At 36.6% G+C, this 13,845-nt stretch overlaps 1 protein-coding gene across 5 annotated transcripts in view; it reads right to left on the bottom strand.

The window, feature by feature from the left end:
* GRM8 (glutamate metabotropic receptor 8) overlaps positions 1-13,845 on the bottom strand; it is a 320,858-nt gene that overhangs the window by 127,564 nt on the left and 179,449 nt on the right. The gene's annotated exons all lie outside the window — the stretch shown is intronic.

Raw genomic sequence — 13,845 nt, 5'->3', positions numbered from 1 at the left:
CCAATCATTGTACACCCTGCCAGGTATGTAAACAATATGTTGATTTCTGGGCAAGGAAAGAGGACAGAACATTTCATTACAAGAAAAAGATATGTAGATATATGTATTTCTACAATCCAGTAGAAAAATTCTCTTTCCACATTATTGATTTTCATTCAAGAGTTGTTTATTGTCATTTATAGGACAGTTCTAGAGCAGCCTGCTGTTCTGTTTCAGATAAAGTTAAGGCTACCTTGATTTTTGTCCCTGTCTATTGTTTGATAAACGTTATTTAAACATCTCAGGGAAAAAAGCTGAATGCTTGCCAAGTGATGTGACCATCTGTCTCCATAGTGAAAACTGCTTATTCTACAACATCTTCCTGCATTTACAAGTGAATTATGCTTCACGTTGAGGACCATGTACTCTTTGGTGTTTCCTACAGGGACATTTATCATTTAGAGGGAGCACAGAGCAAATCAATACATCATATAATTTTTATTCTGCAGGATTGCCCAAATTTATCATCTATGTCCAAGTACAAGGAAGTTTTATGTTAATAGGTGATATTACTTAGTGGGTGATAGGTGATATTACTTAGTGAAATTGTCAAATAGAAAGATCAGAAAAATTATATTTTAAATAAAGAATCAACATGAAATCCCATGTCCTACATATAAATTTAGATGCTGATTTCAAAGGCTCAAACCTTCATTTTCCAGGGAAAAAGTGATTGGCAAATCTTGATGTGAAATTTGCCTTGCTGAAATCTACTGTGAAATTCCTCTTGCCTCAGTGAACTGAACAAACACCTAGGTTATCTACCAGGTTATCAAATCATTCAATTTGCAAATAACCCAATCACAATTATTTAAGATTATATAGAAATGAGACAAAAGTTTATGCATATTTTTTAAAAAAATAACTATTTTCATTTTTATTGTTTCTTTTTCATATCTAAACACAGGGTTTTATTCAGTTCAAGGTACCCATTTTGTGAGTTCAAATTTATAAAAGTACACTGTTTGTGCCTGAAAACATAGTAGACACAAGTTTTTTCTTTAGACAAAGTATGCAAGCACATATGACAAGGGAAAAAAGCCAGGGAGCACACTCAGAAACCTTTCTTCTATTTGTCTGCTGCACTTCAGTACCTCCACCTTGCACTAAAGTAATAACACATGAACAAATCTGTAATCTGACAAGCAGGAGTGGTTTGTGCTTTAAACACCCCTGAGCACTGGAAGTGATAGATAGTCTTGAAAAATCATGGAGTGCTGTTATTTCTCCGCAGGGATTGGTTAAAAAAAAACATAAAACCACTACTTCTTGAAAAGCTAAAAACCATTTGAAGAGGAAGGCAGAGATCATTTTTGTGATTTGTACAAGTAGCTTTACAGAGACTTTTTAAGACATGCTCTCTAATGAGTGACAAATAATTAATGAATAATGCAACTGTACTGCAAATAAATAAACAGGAAAAATCTTTCATTGAACATGCTGAAAATTACACAATTAGTTGCAGTGCATTGCCCAGACATAAAAGAGGACATGAAGGATGGAAAACACAAAGCTTAATTAGTTTACAAATGTACTGACTTATTTCATTTGGGAGCTACCTTCCAACAGCAAATGATGGGTAGAGCTCAGGCTCTCCACTTTAATTGCTCCTGCCTTGATGAGGACTCTGGGACAAGAGGAGGACAGAGTTTACAGAACTGCTGCAGGCACAGAGCAGTCAGTAACCTGGATGCCCTCCCAGAGCTTCCACATTCTCTAAACAGGATGCTCAGGACAGGAGCAGTTAAAAGGAGATCCACTTTTATTGCCAAGATAAACATAATTCCCATCACATGAATGGATATATGTGTGTGCTGAGGGGTGGGACCTGGTGAAAAACAGAGTAGAAATATTTTCTGTAATAAATTCTAAGTCATAAAACACTAAATGTTGCAAACACTTAAGAAAGTGTATTGTCCTAAGCGATACAGATTTTAAAAGGGAAAAAAGTTTTATTCTTTCCTGTGTTATACTGTAGTTTACATATATATAAAATATTTTTGCATCAATTTCTTCCGTGGCATGAGATTTTACCTTCACTCTTCACAGATATGCTACTATACATTAATTTATCACATAACTTATAGAGGAAAAAACTAATTTATTAGGACTGAATGTGTTTCCATACATACAAACGGGTAAGGACCATCACAGAATTACAGTATCTAAATCAGTCAAACCCAGAAGGCAATAGACAAGAGGAGTCTCTGTGCTTTGCATAACTAAAAATCACTGGGAAAAAAAAAAAAAAAAAAACCCAAAAAAACCAAAAAACTATTTCTTCTTTACTTTTCATTTTCTCTTTCTGGAATTTTCAAACATCTAAACTAACAATTTATAAGGATGACAAGAACTCATCAACTTAACTTACACTGCACTGCTCTAAATAGGTATTTATGTATAGCAACAAAATGATGCATATTGTCTAAACCATAAATATGGTCAGCTCCTACAGATATAATATTACTTGATTGCAAGACATGATTATAATTTTTCTTCAGACTTTTATGCCAAGTAACAATTGTTTATTTATAGTTTGACTCTCAGCTCTAGAAGGCATGTTTCTACACACATTGGTGACTTGAAGGAACATAAAAATTTGTGCCTCATAAAATAAACGTTTGAATGCTTCCTTAATGATCACTTCAATTTCTCTCCTGTCACCATCGTATTTTCTGAAAAACCTCTTTGCCCAGGATTTCCCTCCTGGGAAGCTGAGAAGCCTCAGAGAAAAAGGAAAACAATTATCTCATTGCTCCTCCTGTGTTTTGCTGCTTTGGAGTGTGGTTTGGAGGTTGTTTATCCAACAGGTGATTGTTTCATTGGTTTCACAAGGATTATTTTGACTTAATGACCAATCAGGGTCAAGCTGTGTCGAGGCTCTGGAGAGAGTCATGAGTTTTCATTCTTATCTTTCTAGCTTTCTGTAAGTATCTTTTCTGTATTCTTTAGTATAGTATTCTTTAATATAATATACTAACATAAAATAATAAATTAGCCTTCAAGAACATGGAGTCAGATTCATCATTTCCTTTCTGCCATGGGGCACCCCGCAAATACAAGACTCTCCTACAGCTTTTCCTCTGGAAAATTGCTTAAGCTGTGTCATTATCAAAAGGAGTGAGAAGGTACTCCCAGTTCTCAAACCTGCAGTTGGCAGACCCATGGTCTGACAGTGTCAAGAACTGAGATGAGAACTGGGCCCACCACATCCTGACCATCTCTTTGTGATCTCCAACACAACAGAAATCCAGGGAATTGTGCTGTGGTGTTTTCCAGCAGGTTCCCAATCCAGCTGTTGAAAAGTGCAAACCTGACATCAGCAGGATGTCAAGGTTTTCTCCAACCAATGAAGAACGTGTGTAAACGTAAGTACTAATGCTACCATCTTGGGCTTGAGAAGATCTAGGAGAGAAATGACACCAGCCCATGAAATGTCAACTGTTCCTGGATCAATCCACTGGATCCTCTTTTGGGAACATTAAAGCAAGCCAAAGGAATGATCCCATAAAGCCTGTAAATGTGAAAGAGCTGCTACAGGTACTCCTGCAGCTGCTGAGCAAGAGCGACAAGCTGGACTCTGGCTGGAGGTATTGCCTCCATACTTGCAGGTCATTTCCCCTTTTCATCCTGTATTTCTTATACTGCAGGAATAAATATGTATCCTGCTCAGGATGGTGTAACTCAGCCATTGCAGGGAAACATAAGGAGCATAACAGTAGGAAGGTGAGACATGGAGTAATTGGATAGGGATGTGACTGGGGCTGCTAGAGGGGGGAGAAGGTGAAGCAGGTGGTATTGTCAATTCCATGGGCATGAATTGGGAATCAAGAGATTTCAAGGAACATAATCAAGATAAATTAGTCCTTTACAACAATAAATTAAAATGCATCTGCATTAAAAATTCAAGATCATGCAGTAAGTAAATAAAGATTAATGTAAGATAGCTGAGGTAATGAATTCATACGTGGGTGATGATATCACCTATGAGAGAAGAACAAGTATCTTAAACAATCAAAACTTAAGTTGCTGATCTCACCAGAAGGGCAATAATCTGGTGGGTGATAAATGTTGCATAATTCACCCAAGTTTTAGAAAACTTATTATTATAGACAATCTTAAAGCACATGTTGAAATAACTTCTGCACATATATAAGTCCATGACAATAGGAGAACTTCAGAGCAAAGTTCCTAGCAATTTTTCTCTTAAGAACCTAAAAAATTCTAAATAAAGCAAATAGATATACCTGTCTTGTAACTTGTGCCTTAGAGGGAAAACAATACCTTTTATTTAACTGCCCCATTTCTGAAAATCATTAGTTCTCCTAACATTTCAGAGCAATCCCATTCCTTCTGTCTCCCAAATCTGCTTCCATTTAGTATTATTGAAAGCAATTTATGTAAATGCAGCCTACATTATCTCTCCTGATTATTTTGATATTTTTTGGATTCCCTCTCATGTATCTAGTAAAAATCTTAATTTATGTTACTTGAAAACAAAAGGCTGAAGTCAAGGATCTTGTATATAACAGCTGGTTAGAGCTTCAAATTGGAACCATGTTGTGATGGTGCAGGGTTTGAGAAAGGTTTTGGGCATTGAAGAGCTTTGGGACACAGGAGAAGGGCCCCATAGTTTAGAAGAGTAGGGACAGCTGGTTTGAGGATGCAGTGTGAGTAGGAATAGTATCCTACCAAACAAAATATTAGACTGGCATGTCTTGTCCTTCATCCAGTGAGAACCATTTGCTTAGCAGTGACAAGGAGGGCCAAGAATCTCCCAGCTGTGGATTTCTCACTGGCAAGAAAAGATCTTTATCTAGAGCCTGTATTCCCCCCTCCTGTCCACAATCCCACCAACTCTTTTGTGACCTTGTCCCCTCATAAGTGCTGGGAAACAGATCTTTTATGCACTGTGTTTGAATAAGGGGAGAAATCTTCCTGGGATAATGGTGGGAGGACAAGTAATGTGGAAGAGGGGAGAAAAAATTGCAATAGTCAGAATGTTTTCTCATTAACAGCTTTTATTCCATTTGCCTCTCTTTACCTGCCTTTTTTTATATATGCTTGTGAAGAATTACTGGTCAAAGACAGTTAGACCAACCCTGCAACAGTTGGGATATTTTTCCAAACTTTTGTTTTTACAAGTCTGGATTTTGTATATCTGTAATATATTTTTATTTCATTGTTGCAATTCACATTTTTTTTACTTACTGCTAAATTATTTATCTCCATTACTTGGCTCTGAAAACACTTTTACTTAAGCTGCATTTGAAAGGAAAGAAAGTCAAAGACAAATATTGTGTTCAATTGATTGTTTCTGTGGGCCAATCCCAATCACAACTAAAACACAGTAATTTGGAAGTGGTCTCCCACTCTTCAGCTCAGGCATGATGATCCTCTATTTGTCAGAATTGCTTAGAACTCCTCACCTTTGCAGTGAGAGTATTTTCCACAGAAAGCTGGCGTCTGTAACTAAGGCACTTCAGCAGGCTCAGCAGGAAGCACCAGGAGCATATGCTGCTCCTGTTGAAGTCTTTCTGATCATTCAGCTGTTTTCCTCACACATTATGGAGTTTGAGCTCTCTGAACAATTAATGCAGATCATCGTCTTCTCTTACTGAAACTTAAGGGTATGAGATACGTTTATGGTGGGGGAGTTGAGTTTTCTAAGAGCTGTATGGTAACAGTGATGCATGAGTGAGTTTGCAGAGAGCATCACAAAACCTGAGGCTCCTCTGTAATAGTGTGGTGTCAGTTTAGGAAGCAATTCAGAGAGCCAGCCAAGGATTATATCAATTTTCTCCACCATTCCAAAAAGAAAATTGAGAATGTAGAAGCAGAGACAGTGAAATGAAGCAGTTTAACTGTCTGCTGTTCTCCAGCAACTGATGGGTGTGGATTTGTGATTTAGTGAATTGTCCCTTGATGTAATTTTTTAGGGGTTATGCCTCTTTACACTGACTCACAAAAACTCCAAAAATACAAAATAAAATGAGAAAAACCTACAAGACAGCAAGACCAATTAGAAAAAGTCTGAGGAAAAAACTTTTCAATCCCTACAATTATACAGATATTTTAAAAAAATCCTATTCAGAACTGGACTGAAACTTCACATATTTTAAACACTTTATAAATACAAAATAGCAAAAAAAATTCACATTAAGTGAATATGCTCCAATAATTTTCACTTTAACATCACCATAAATGAAAAACTAACTTTTCTTTTTGCTTCATCCTGTAACTGAAGTATCAAAAAAATTCTTGGCCTGCTCACAAACATTTTTCATTGTAAACATCATAATCTTTTTCCTGACTTTCACAGTAAATCAGACACATGTTTCAGAAAAACACTTCTAGCAAATGCACAGTAATATGTACCAAAGTGGAATTAAAGCATTATCACAGTTATATTGGAGTGGTTTGCTCCTATGTGGTATATGACATTTACTAGTGTTTTCTCCTAGGAAAGCAAACTAAGGTTGCATTGCTGAAATAAGATTCTCTACTTTCTCATTTATGTACTTTGAGACAGTTTCCAACAACAGTTTGAATGCCATTATCAGAGTGAAAAAATTTCCTTATCCTAATTAGTGCCTTAATATTGCTTAATTATAGCTCCTTGAAGCAGTGTACAGAGTTGGGGAACACAGGCACTCAGAATTCTCTTACATTTAAAAAACAAGTCTGCTACATCTAACAGTGACAGTGCTGTGTAAATTATCTTGCTGAGCCAAGATTTGCTATGTTTGGCTAAACACTAATGTCTGCATTAAAATAAGAAGAATATGTTGTCTCCTTAGCCAAACACACCAAGAACCACAGCATGCATTTAAAAGAAAATGTGTATAAAAGAATACAGTGGAATAAGCAATATTCCTTTCAGGCACATGACTCGTCAGTGTCTATGGAATTGCCCATGTTGGAACATCATATTTAGTATGAACAGAACTTGATACTGGGTTTATATTTCCAAAAGTTGTAGGTCCTTGTTATAAATGGATTGCAGCTTGGAAGCTACAAAAGCAGAGATCTGGTTCACTGGTTCATTTTCTGACTACCATGTGTCTGATAACCTGAGAGCAGAAAATACCTGCAGAAAAAGAGAAAGACACTTTGGAGGTTTAAATAAAAGGGAGAGAGACTATTTCATTAGTAAGCAAGGATGCAGAGTAATAAACAAATCTGACACTACATTTTCATTAGATTTTGTTCCGCTTTCAAGCCAGAGAGCAAACCACAGCCAACTTATGCAAACATTTCTATATAATATTTACATGCATTCGGAGGGTTCCCTTAATATTTACATAGTCATTTAAATATCACTCATTTCCCTCTTGCTCCTTCTGTTTTTATTTTAGGAAAGACATTGAAATCAGAAATATATCAGTTTTGCTAGACTCTTATACCTCTGCATATGTGGTACCATATATCAGTGAGAACTATTCATGATCCATTGTCTCTTTCAGTCCTCTGTATTCTATTTTTAGTACATATTACTGTTAGGCTGTTGTTTCCATCTTATTATAGTATCACACTTTTTAAAACCCTCTAATCATGTCTATTTTTCTTTATTTGTAACAGTAAAAATTGAATGCACAAGGTCAAGTCGTCACATCTAAGATTTTATTGTACATATATCAGTACATAGTAACACATGAAGTTATGTTTCAAATCTAAAATTATGAGTTGTACCATTAACATTCCTTAAATTCTAAGAAAAATCAGGAATTTCAACCACAAAATTTGTCAGCTTGGTTTGTGAATATGAAATGTTGCTTTACTGATTTTTCACCAAATCAAAATAGTACAGGAAAAATGTTTTAAATGTAAAAAGAGATGCATTTTTCCTAATGAAAACAATTCAAAACTTTTAGTTTTGTTACTTCTGAACAAAATAACACAAAGATAAAGGACAAAACTTTCTTAGTGCTCACTAACACAAAGATCTAAGGACGACCTTCGTGAAAACATTTTAAATGTCGTTCAAACTTTAGGTGCTTTATTCTGCTCCCTCAGAATACCGTCAGTATTACTGTTAGCAGGAACAGGCAAACAAACATTTTGCTGAATTTCTCAAGTTTGAAACAAATTATATCTCGAGGTAAGTACATAGATAAGATCTACATTTTCTAACACAAGTTACCCACAGGAATTTCTAATTATGGAAGAAATTGCTGGTGTAACTAGTCCAGGCACACAGGTTAAAGTAACTGGTACCATTTTAAAACCCCACAGGCTTCAAGCAATTCTATGCAGACTTCAGTGTATAACTCCAAAGCCAACAGCAAAGGCTATCAGCAAGAGTAAAGATTCAGTACAAGTGACTGAATTTATTCCGTTTCTGCTAGCATTTAAACTCAGAGGACCTTAAGCACATGCAGCAGTACGTATAAAATCCTTTCTTCTGCTTATTGACCATGAGAGCTTTCAAATTTAAGGTCCAGACAAGCAACTGAAGGGACTTTTGTCCTCAGGACTACTATTTTTATTTATAAACTTGATTGACATCATGCTTAAGAAAGGACTTCCTTGCAATTAGAAAGCACTTTTTGGAAGTATATACAGAAAAATAAGTATCCAAGCACATCACTTCCTGAAGCATTTGTGGCCAATTTAGACAAATAGACTATTTTTTATGAGTCTATTTGGAGACTAAAGAGTAAAGCTGCATCAAGGCTTCACCAAAAGCATTGCAACAACTGCTACTAAACAGAGGTTCAAGCAACTTTCCTTAATTTGATGAGAAGCTTCAAAATAGCAGAACAATGCAGGCTGCAAACTGTTTGTAGACAGCTATTTATCAAAGTAGCAGATTGAGATGTTTGTGTGCTCTTTTCACCAGCTCTAGATACTGTAGAAATTTAAGGTCTCTTCAGTTGGAGCTCCCTCACTGGAAGGAGCTTTATGAAAAAGTCCCTTTTCTGGTATCAGAGTGCTGGGCTGAATTACCATGAAGGTAATGGGGGTTGGATGTCTGCTCTGGCTTGGCTTGAAGCCTGCAAGCTAAGCTAAGGGACAGCAATATCCTAACAGGGCCATTTCTGCAATGAATATTTGATAGCTTTTTGATGCAGAGAATTTAAATATAGATTTGGAATGGACTGTGAATTCCCACTCAGACTAAGTTTTGATGCCATGATTCACATGAAGTGCCGAATAACTTTGGTTGCTCCTGGAAGGGATCTTTCATCAGCTCTGTGTATTTGCAGTTGGTTGCTGAGGTAGAATGCATCTCATGCAGCTTCAGCAATATAACAGTTAACTGTCAAACTTAAAGAAAAGGTTTTTACTTCAAAGAAAATACTTACCCTCTCCAAAAATAAGCATTTAGGACAACAAGTTGAAGTGCTCCCCTGAAGAGACTTTCTTCTGTAACTAGCTTAAACTACATAGTTAACTAGCAGAGAACTAGTGCTGTGCAAGATAAATATGTATGCTGGTTTAAAACAGTGTCTCACATGCTACCTACTGTTTAGTCAGCTGCTGTGAGAATAAGAAAAAATTAAGTTGTTCTATTTTCTTACAATTGTTGCAAGGACTGCCAATAGCTATATGTCACACTTGAATTAATTCACAGGACTCCATGTTACTGCTAAGAAGACAAGAATGTAAAAAAAATTCAAAACAAATGTAATAAAAACCAATTTAAAATGAAAATAAATGTAATAATGAATCTTAAAATAATTTAACTCGAAGTTGCTGCTGGGTTTCACAGTATCAAACTTCCAAGAGGAAATTTTTAGAGCTAGACAAGATAGAAGTATTCATGACAGAATTTTTATGTGGGAAAGGAGTGGGTTTTTTCAGGAAGGAGTAGTGGGAGAATTTTTTCAACTGCAACCAAAAAAGGAAAGCAATGAAATCATACTTTTCACAGCAAAGGAACAACTATGAATTTAAGCATGTAAAAGATCCAGTAGTAATGTTTTTCAATATTAGTAGCTGGAGAAAATGTTGCATTACCTGTTTCACTTTCCCTATCCACTGTCTCTTCCTTCTCTGTCCCATTTTAATGAACCCATCACACTGCAAGAAGTAGGGTATGGTGAGGAAAAGAAATAGTAGATTTCACTTTGTCTAGCCAGTAGGAGAGATGCTGCATGGTTATAGAGAATTAAATACTTTTTTTTTGTTTGTTTCATATTTTTCTGTATGACAAGAGGTAATTTTTGACAGTCAAAATGGAAAACATGGGTTCAAGAACTTTAGATTGCTATAGGCTCTAATTTTGTCGTGTATTACTGTCAAAGTAAACCTATGTTATTTACTGGAGATGGTGAAACATAATTTTCCCTATTCAAGATATGTAGACAACTGCTGAAATTCATGTTTTTTCCACAGGTGAAAATCTGTAATTTCCTCACTAGTTTAATTAAAGGTGTTTTTCCAGGAGCTGGTAAAAATAAAAGCACCATCAATTAGAACTAAGCAGCTAGTTAATGGACTGCTTGATGGCAGGAACAGGACATGGACGATTGCCTTCTGGAAGGGGATTTCAGCCTAAAACTGGAAGACAGTTTACCCAGTACTCTTTGCACAGCCTAGAAGACAGCTACTTCTTTAATCACAAACTAATTAAAACTGATTGGCTTCATTGCTAAAATTGCAAAATTAGCAACATTACAGAGGCCTGTTCCCTGAGCAGGTTGGCTATACACACTCCACTGGCAGCACGCTTACAGCTGCACATATCCCATCCTCACCAGGGCAAAACAGTGACACAAAGAAGAGTTCCCTTGTGGGCAGTCCTGTCCCTTTTGGATAGAAAGAATCAATTTGCTCTGCTTTCTCCCCCTGTGTGAATCAGGACAGTTATCTACAAACAGCTGAAGAGAGAGGAAAGAGGCTTGTGTGGAGACGGTAGTTTGGAGTTGGAGGGATATAGATATGCTGTCAGAGCTTTTGCAGCAAATCTGAGCATTACCTTGGCTGAGACATGCGAAATTAGATGGTGCTGAACAAGATGACTGTGACTAAGCAACAAACAAGCCCCAGAAAAGGTCCCCACAGCACACTTTAGGCATCTAATTTAAAAAGTAGTCAAAAACGTGTTTAGCCATATAAACACCTTCAAAACTCAAAACTCTACAAAAATATCTGAAGTATATAGTTCATGAAACTAAAACCAAAGCCATCTTGAGAATCTGGGGGACATTACCCTCCGCCAAAGGCCATCAAGAATTCATGGTGCAAACAAGTTTAATTCCTCACAGGAGATGAATCCAACAAATAAATTCAAGTCCACCAAATTCACACTTGGTTTAGCACCTGATTGAAACTCATCTTCTGCTTAAAATTGCTAGTGATTAAGCACCTTCTCATCAATCAAATCTCTCCTTTTTAGGTGCTAGTACACTAATAATAATAGTAATAATAATATTAATAATATTAATAATAGTGACAACAACAACAACAAAAACAATAATGATAATATGCAAAGTACTGTTAAAGCACAGTCTTTCTCTTGATAGGAAACACACATTGCTGCATTTTGCATATCTAAATCAGCAAGTTCCCCAGTATGAGCAGCTGTCAGCACAGTAAGGCTTCAGTCTTGTAATTCACTCTACAATCTTTTAACAGTATTCTAAGCCTGCTGGCAATATGTACCCCAAAAAAAGCAGTTCTTCAATCAGGTGTGCAATACTGAGACAGTGAGAACCTGCTTGGTTGTTTTCATGCACTTGAAAATCAGATGAGAAGGACAGGAATTTTTAGGTATTCTGCTACTATAATTTAAAAAAAAAAAAAGACTACCCATAATAACCATTACATTGCCATAAGCTTATTTTAGGACCCCAAGACTGGTCAACAGTCCTGAGCTTGAACAAAACTAAAATGTTTTCATCTACTTTCTTAAAATATATTTTTCAGTAATGGATTTACTTTTGAAGAAATCCAAGCTCCTCTGCAGAATGCCAAAATCTTGTGCAGTTCATGTTCCAATTTACTAAGTGCAGTTTGAACTCATTTTACCAAGGCTATTTAATTTCTCTTTATTCTTATAACTTGTATCATAACCTTTAGTGTGCAGACTTATGGGAAAATTCCCCAAATACCCAGTACATTTGATGTGTAAATGTGTTTTGGGCCCTTCTATATAAGAAATACATCGATAAACTGGAGCAAGATCAGCAGACAGCCATCAAGGTGCTCACAGGGATGAATCACGTGTCCTGTGAGGAAAGGATGAAGGATAAGGCTTCGGCCAGCCTAGAGAAGAAAAGGTGGATCAGGTCCCTCAAAGAACAGATCCAAACAGGGAGATGAACCAAAACTCTCCATAATGGTATACAATGCAGGACATTATGGGCACAGTGTGAAACAGGAGTTTTAGACTGGTAAAAACTTTTTTCTGATAAGGCAGCTGAGACCAAAGAATGGGCTCCCCATAGAAGCTACTCAGTTTCTCCAGATCCTCAGAGATTTTCAAAATCTGAATGGAGAAAGTCCTAACTCACCCAGATCCAACCTCACGCTGACCCTGTGTCGTGGCTTAAGCCTGGGTGGAAATTAGCATCCTGTTCTGAGCATGAGGTTGGACTGGAGACCTCCAGAAGTTCTTTCCAACCTGAAATATCCTATGATCCACTTTTAAGATGCCACTGCACCAGAAAAGTCTTAGCCAATGCTACTGAACAATCTCAAGTGCCTATGTGCATATGCATATCTACAGGTGCACATGCTCTTGCAGATAAGCATGTGGAAATCCACAAAATACAGAGTTCTAGGGACTTCTGTTGATTACTCTCTCAGTCCTTAGGTGATTAAGAACAGTTCAAAGCAAAGAGAAAACCAGGTGAATTAACTTATAAAATATTATTGTTATATTTGACCTGACCAGGTAAGGTATCTGCATATTTAAGGATGTGTTACATGGGGTACACTACACTGAGTTTTGCTATTTTGGATGCCTTTTATTGTGACTACCATACCACTTACTGCAATAATTGTATGACTGACTTTTATGTTTATTCACTCCCATGAGCCTGGAATTCTGTGACAGAGGAAAAAAGTTTACTGGTGGAAAGTGGTGGCGAGAACTCTGGTCTCTGTTAAAAGCATTTCAAACATTTTCATCAGTAGAGAGCTCACTCACTGTCACCTCAGTGGATATAAAAGTTTCAAAGAACAGGGAGAAAAAAGCCAGAATGTACTTTGAGAAGATCATTTTTAGGCCATCCTAATGATGTGCAAGTGACTTGTTTCATGACTGAAAGCATTCACAGCTCCTGGCACTGAATGGCTGGCCTGAATCACCTCAGTTCCAATGGAAGTCAATTGAGTAAGGATGATTTACTGTCCCTCCAATTTTGTCTCAAAATCTGGTGTAAGGTGAGAATGTCAGAGAGTTAAAGATTTTTTTTTTTAAGACAAATTGCACCATTTTCTGTGCAAAATGTACAGAAGTGTACATTTATTGTTTCCTTACAAGAGAACGCTTCTGATATTCTCTTAATTTAATGAAAGAGAAGCCACCTGAAAGGATAGACATTCAAACACAACCGAGATCATGTAGCTCAAGGAAGCTGTATTCAGCCTTTCATTTTAACATTCTCCAATCTCATGGGCATGTGCACAGTTGCACTAAGTTAATTAGTTAGTAATATATACTAGCTGATACATAATTCACAAGATGACCATAACTTTAAGGAATGCAAACAATATTTTGAAGTTTATGTTTCCCAAAAGCCATGTTAAAACCTAAATGAGAGCTGATAACGGTCAAAAAGAGCAAAAGAAAGGGACAGGAGTGAAACAGTAATTACTATTCAGGATAGAGAGAATCTTTTTTTCTGGCAGTAA

Source organism: Motacilla alba, chromosome 1A, assembly GCF_015832195.1.
Source record: "Motacilla alba alba isolate MOTALB_02 chromosome 1A, Motacilla_alba_V1.0_pri, whole genome shotgun sequence".
Lineage (NCBI taxonomy): Eukaryota > Metazoa > Chordata > Aves > Passeriformes > Motacillidae > Motacilla > Motacilla alba.
This window is presented reverse-complemented; position numbering and strand designations above follow the sequence as displayed.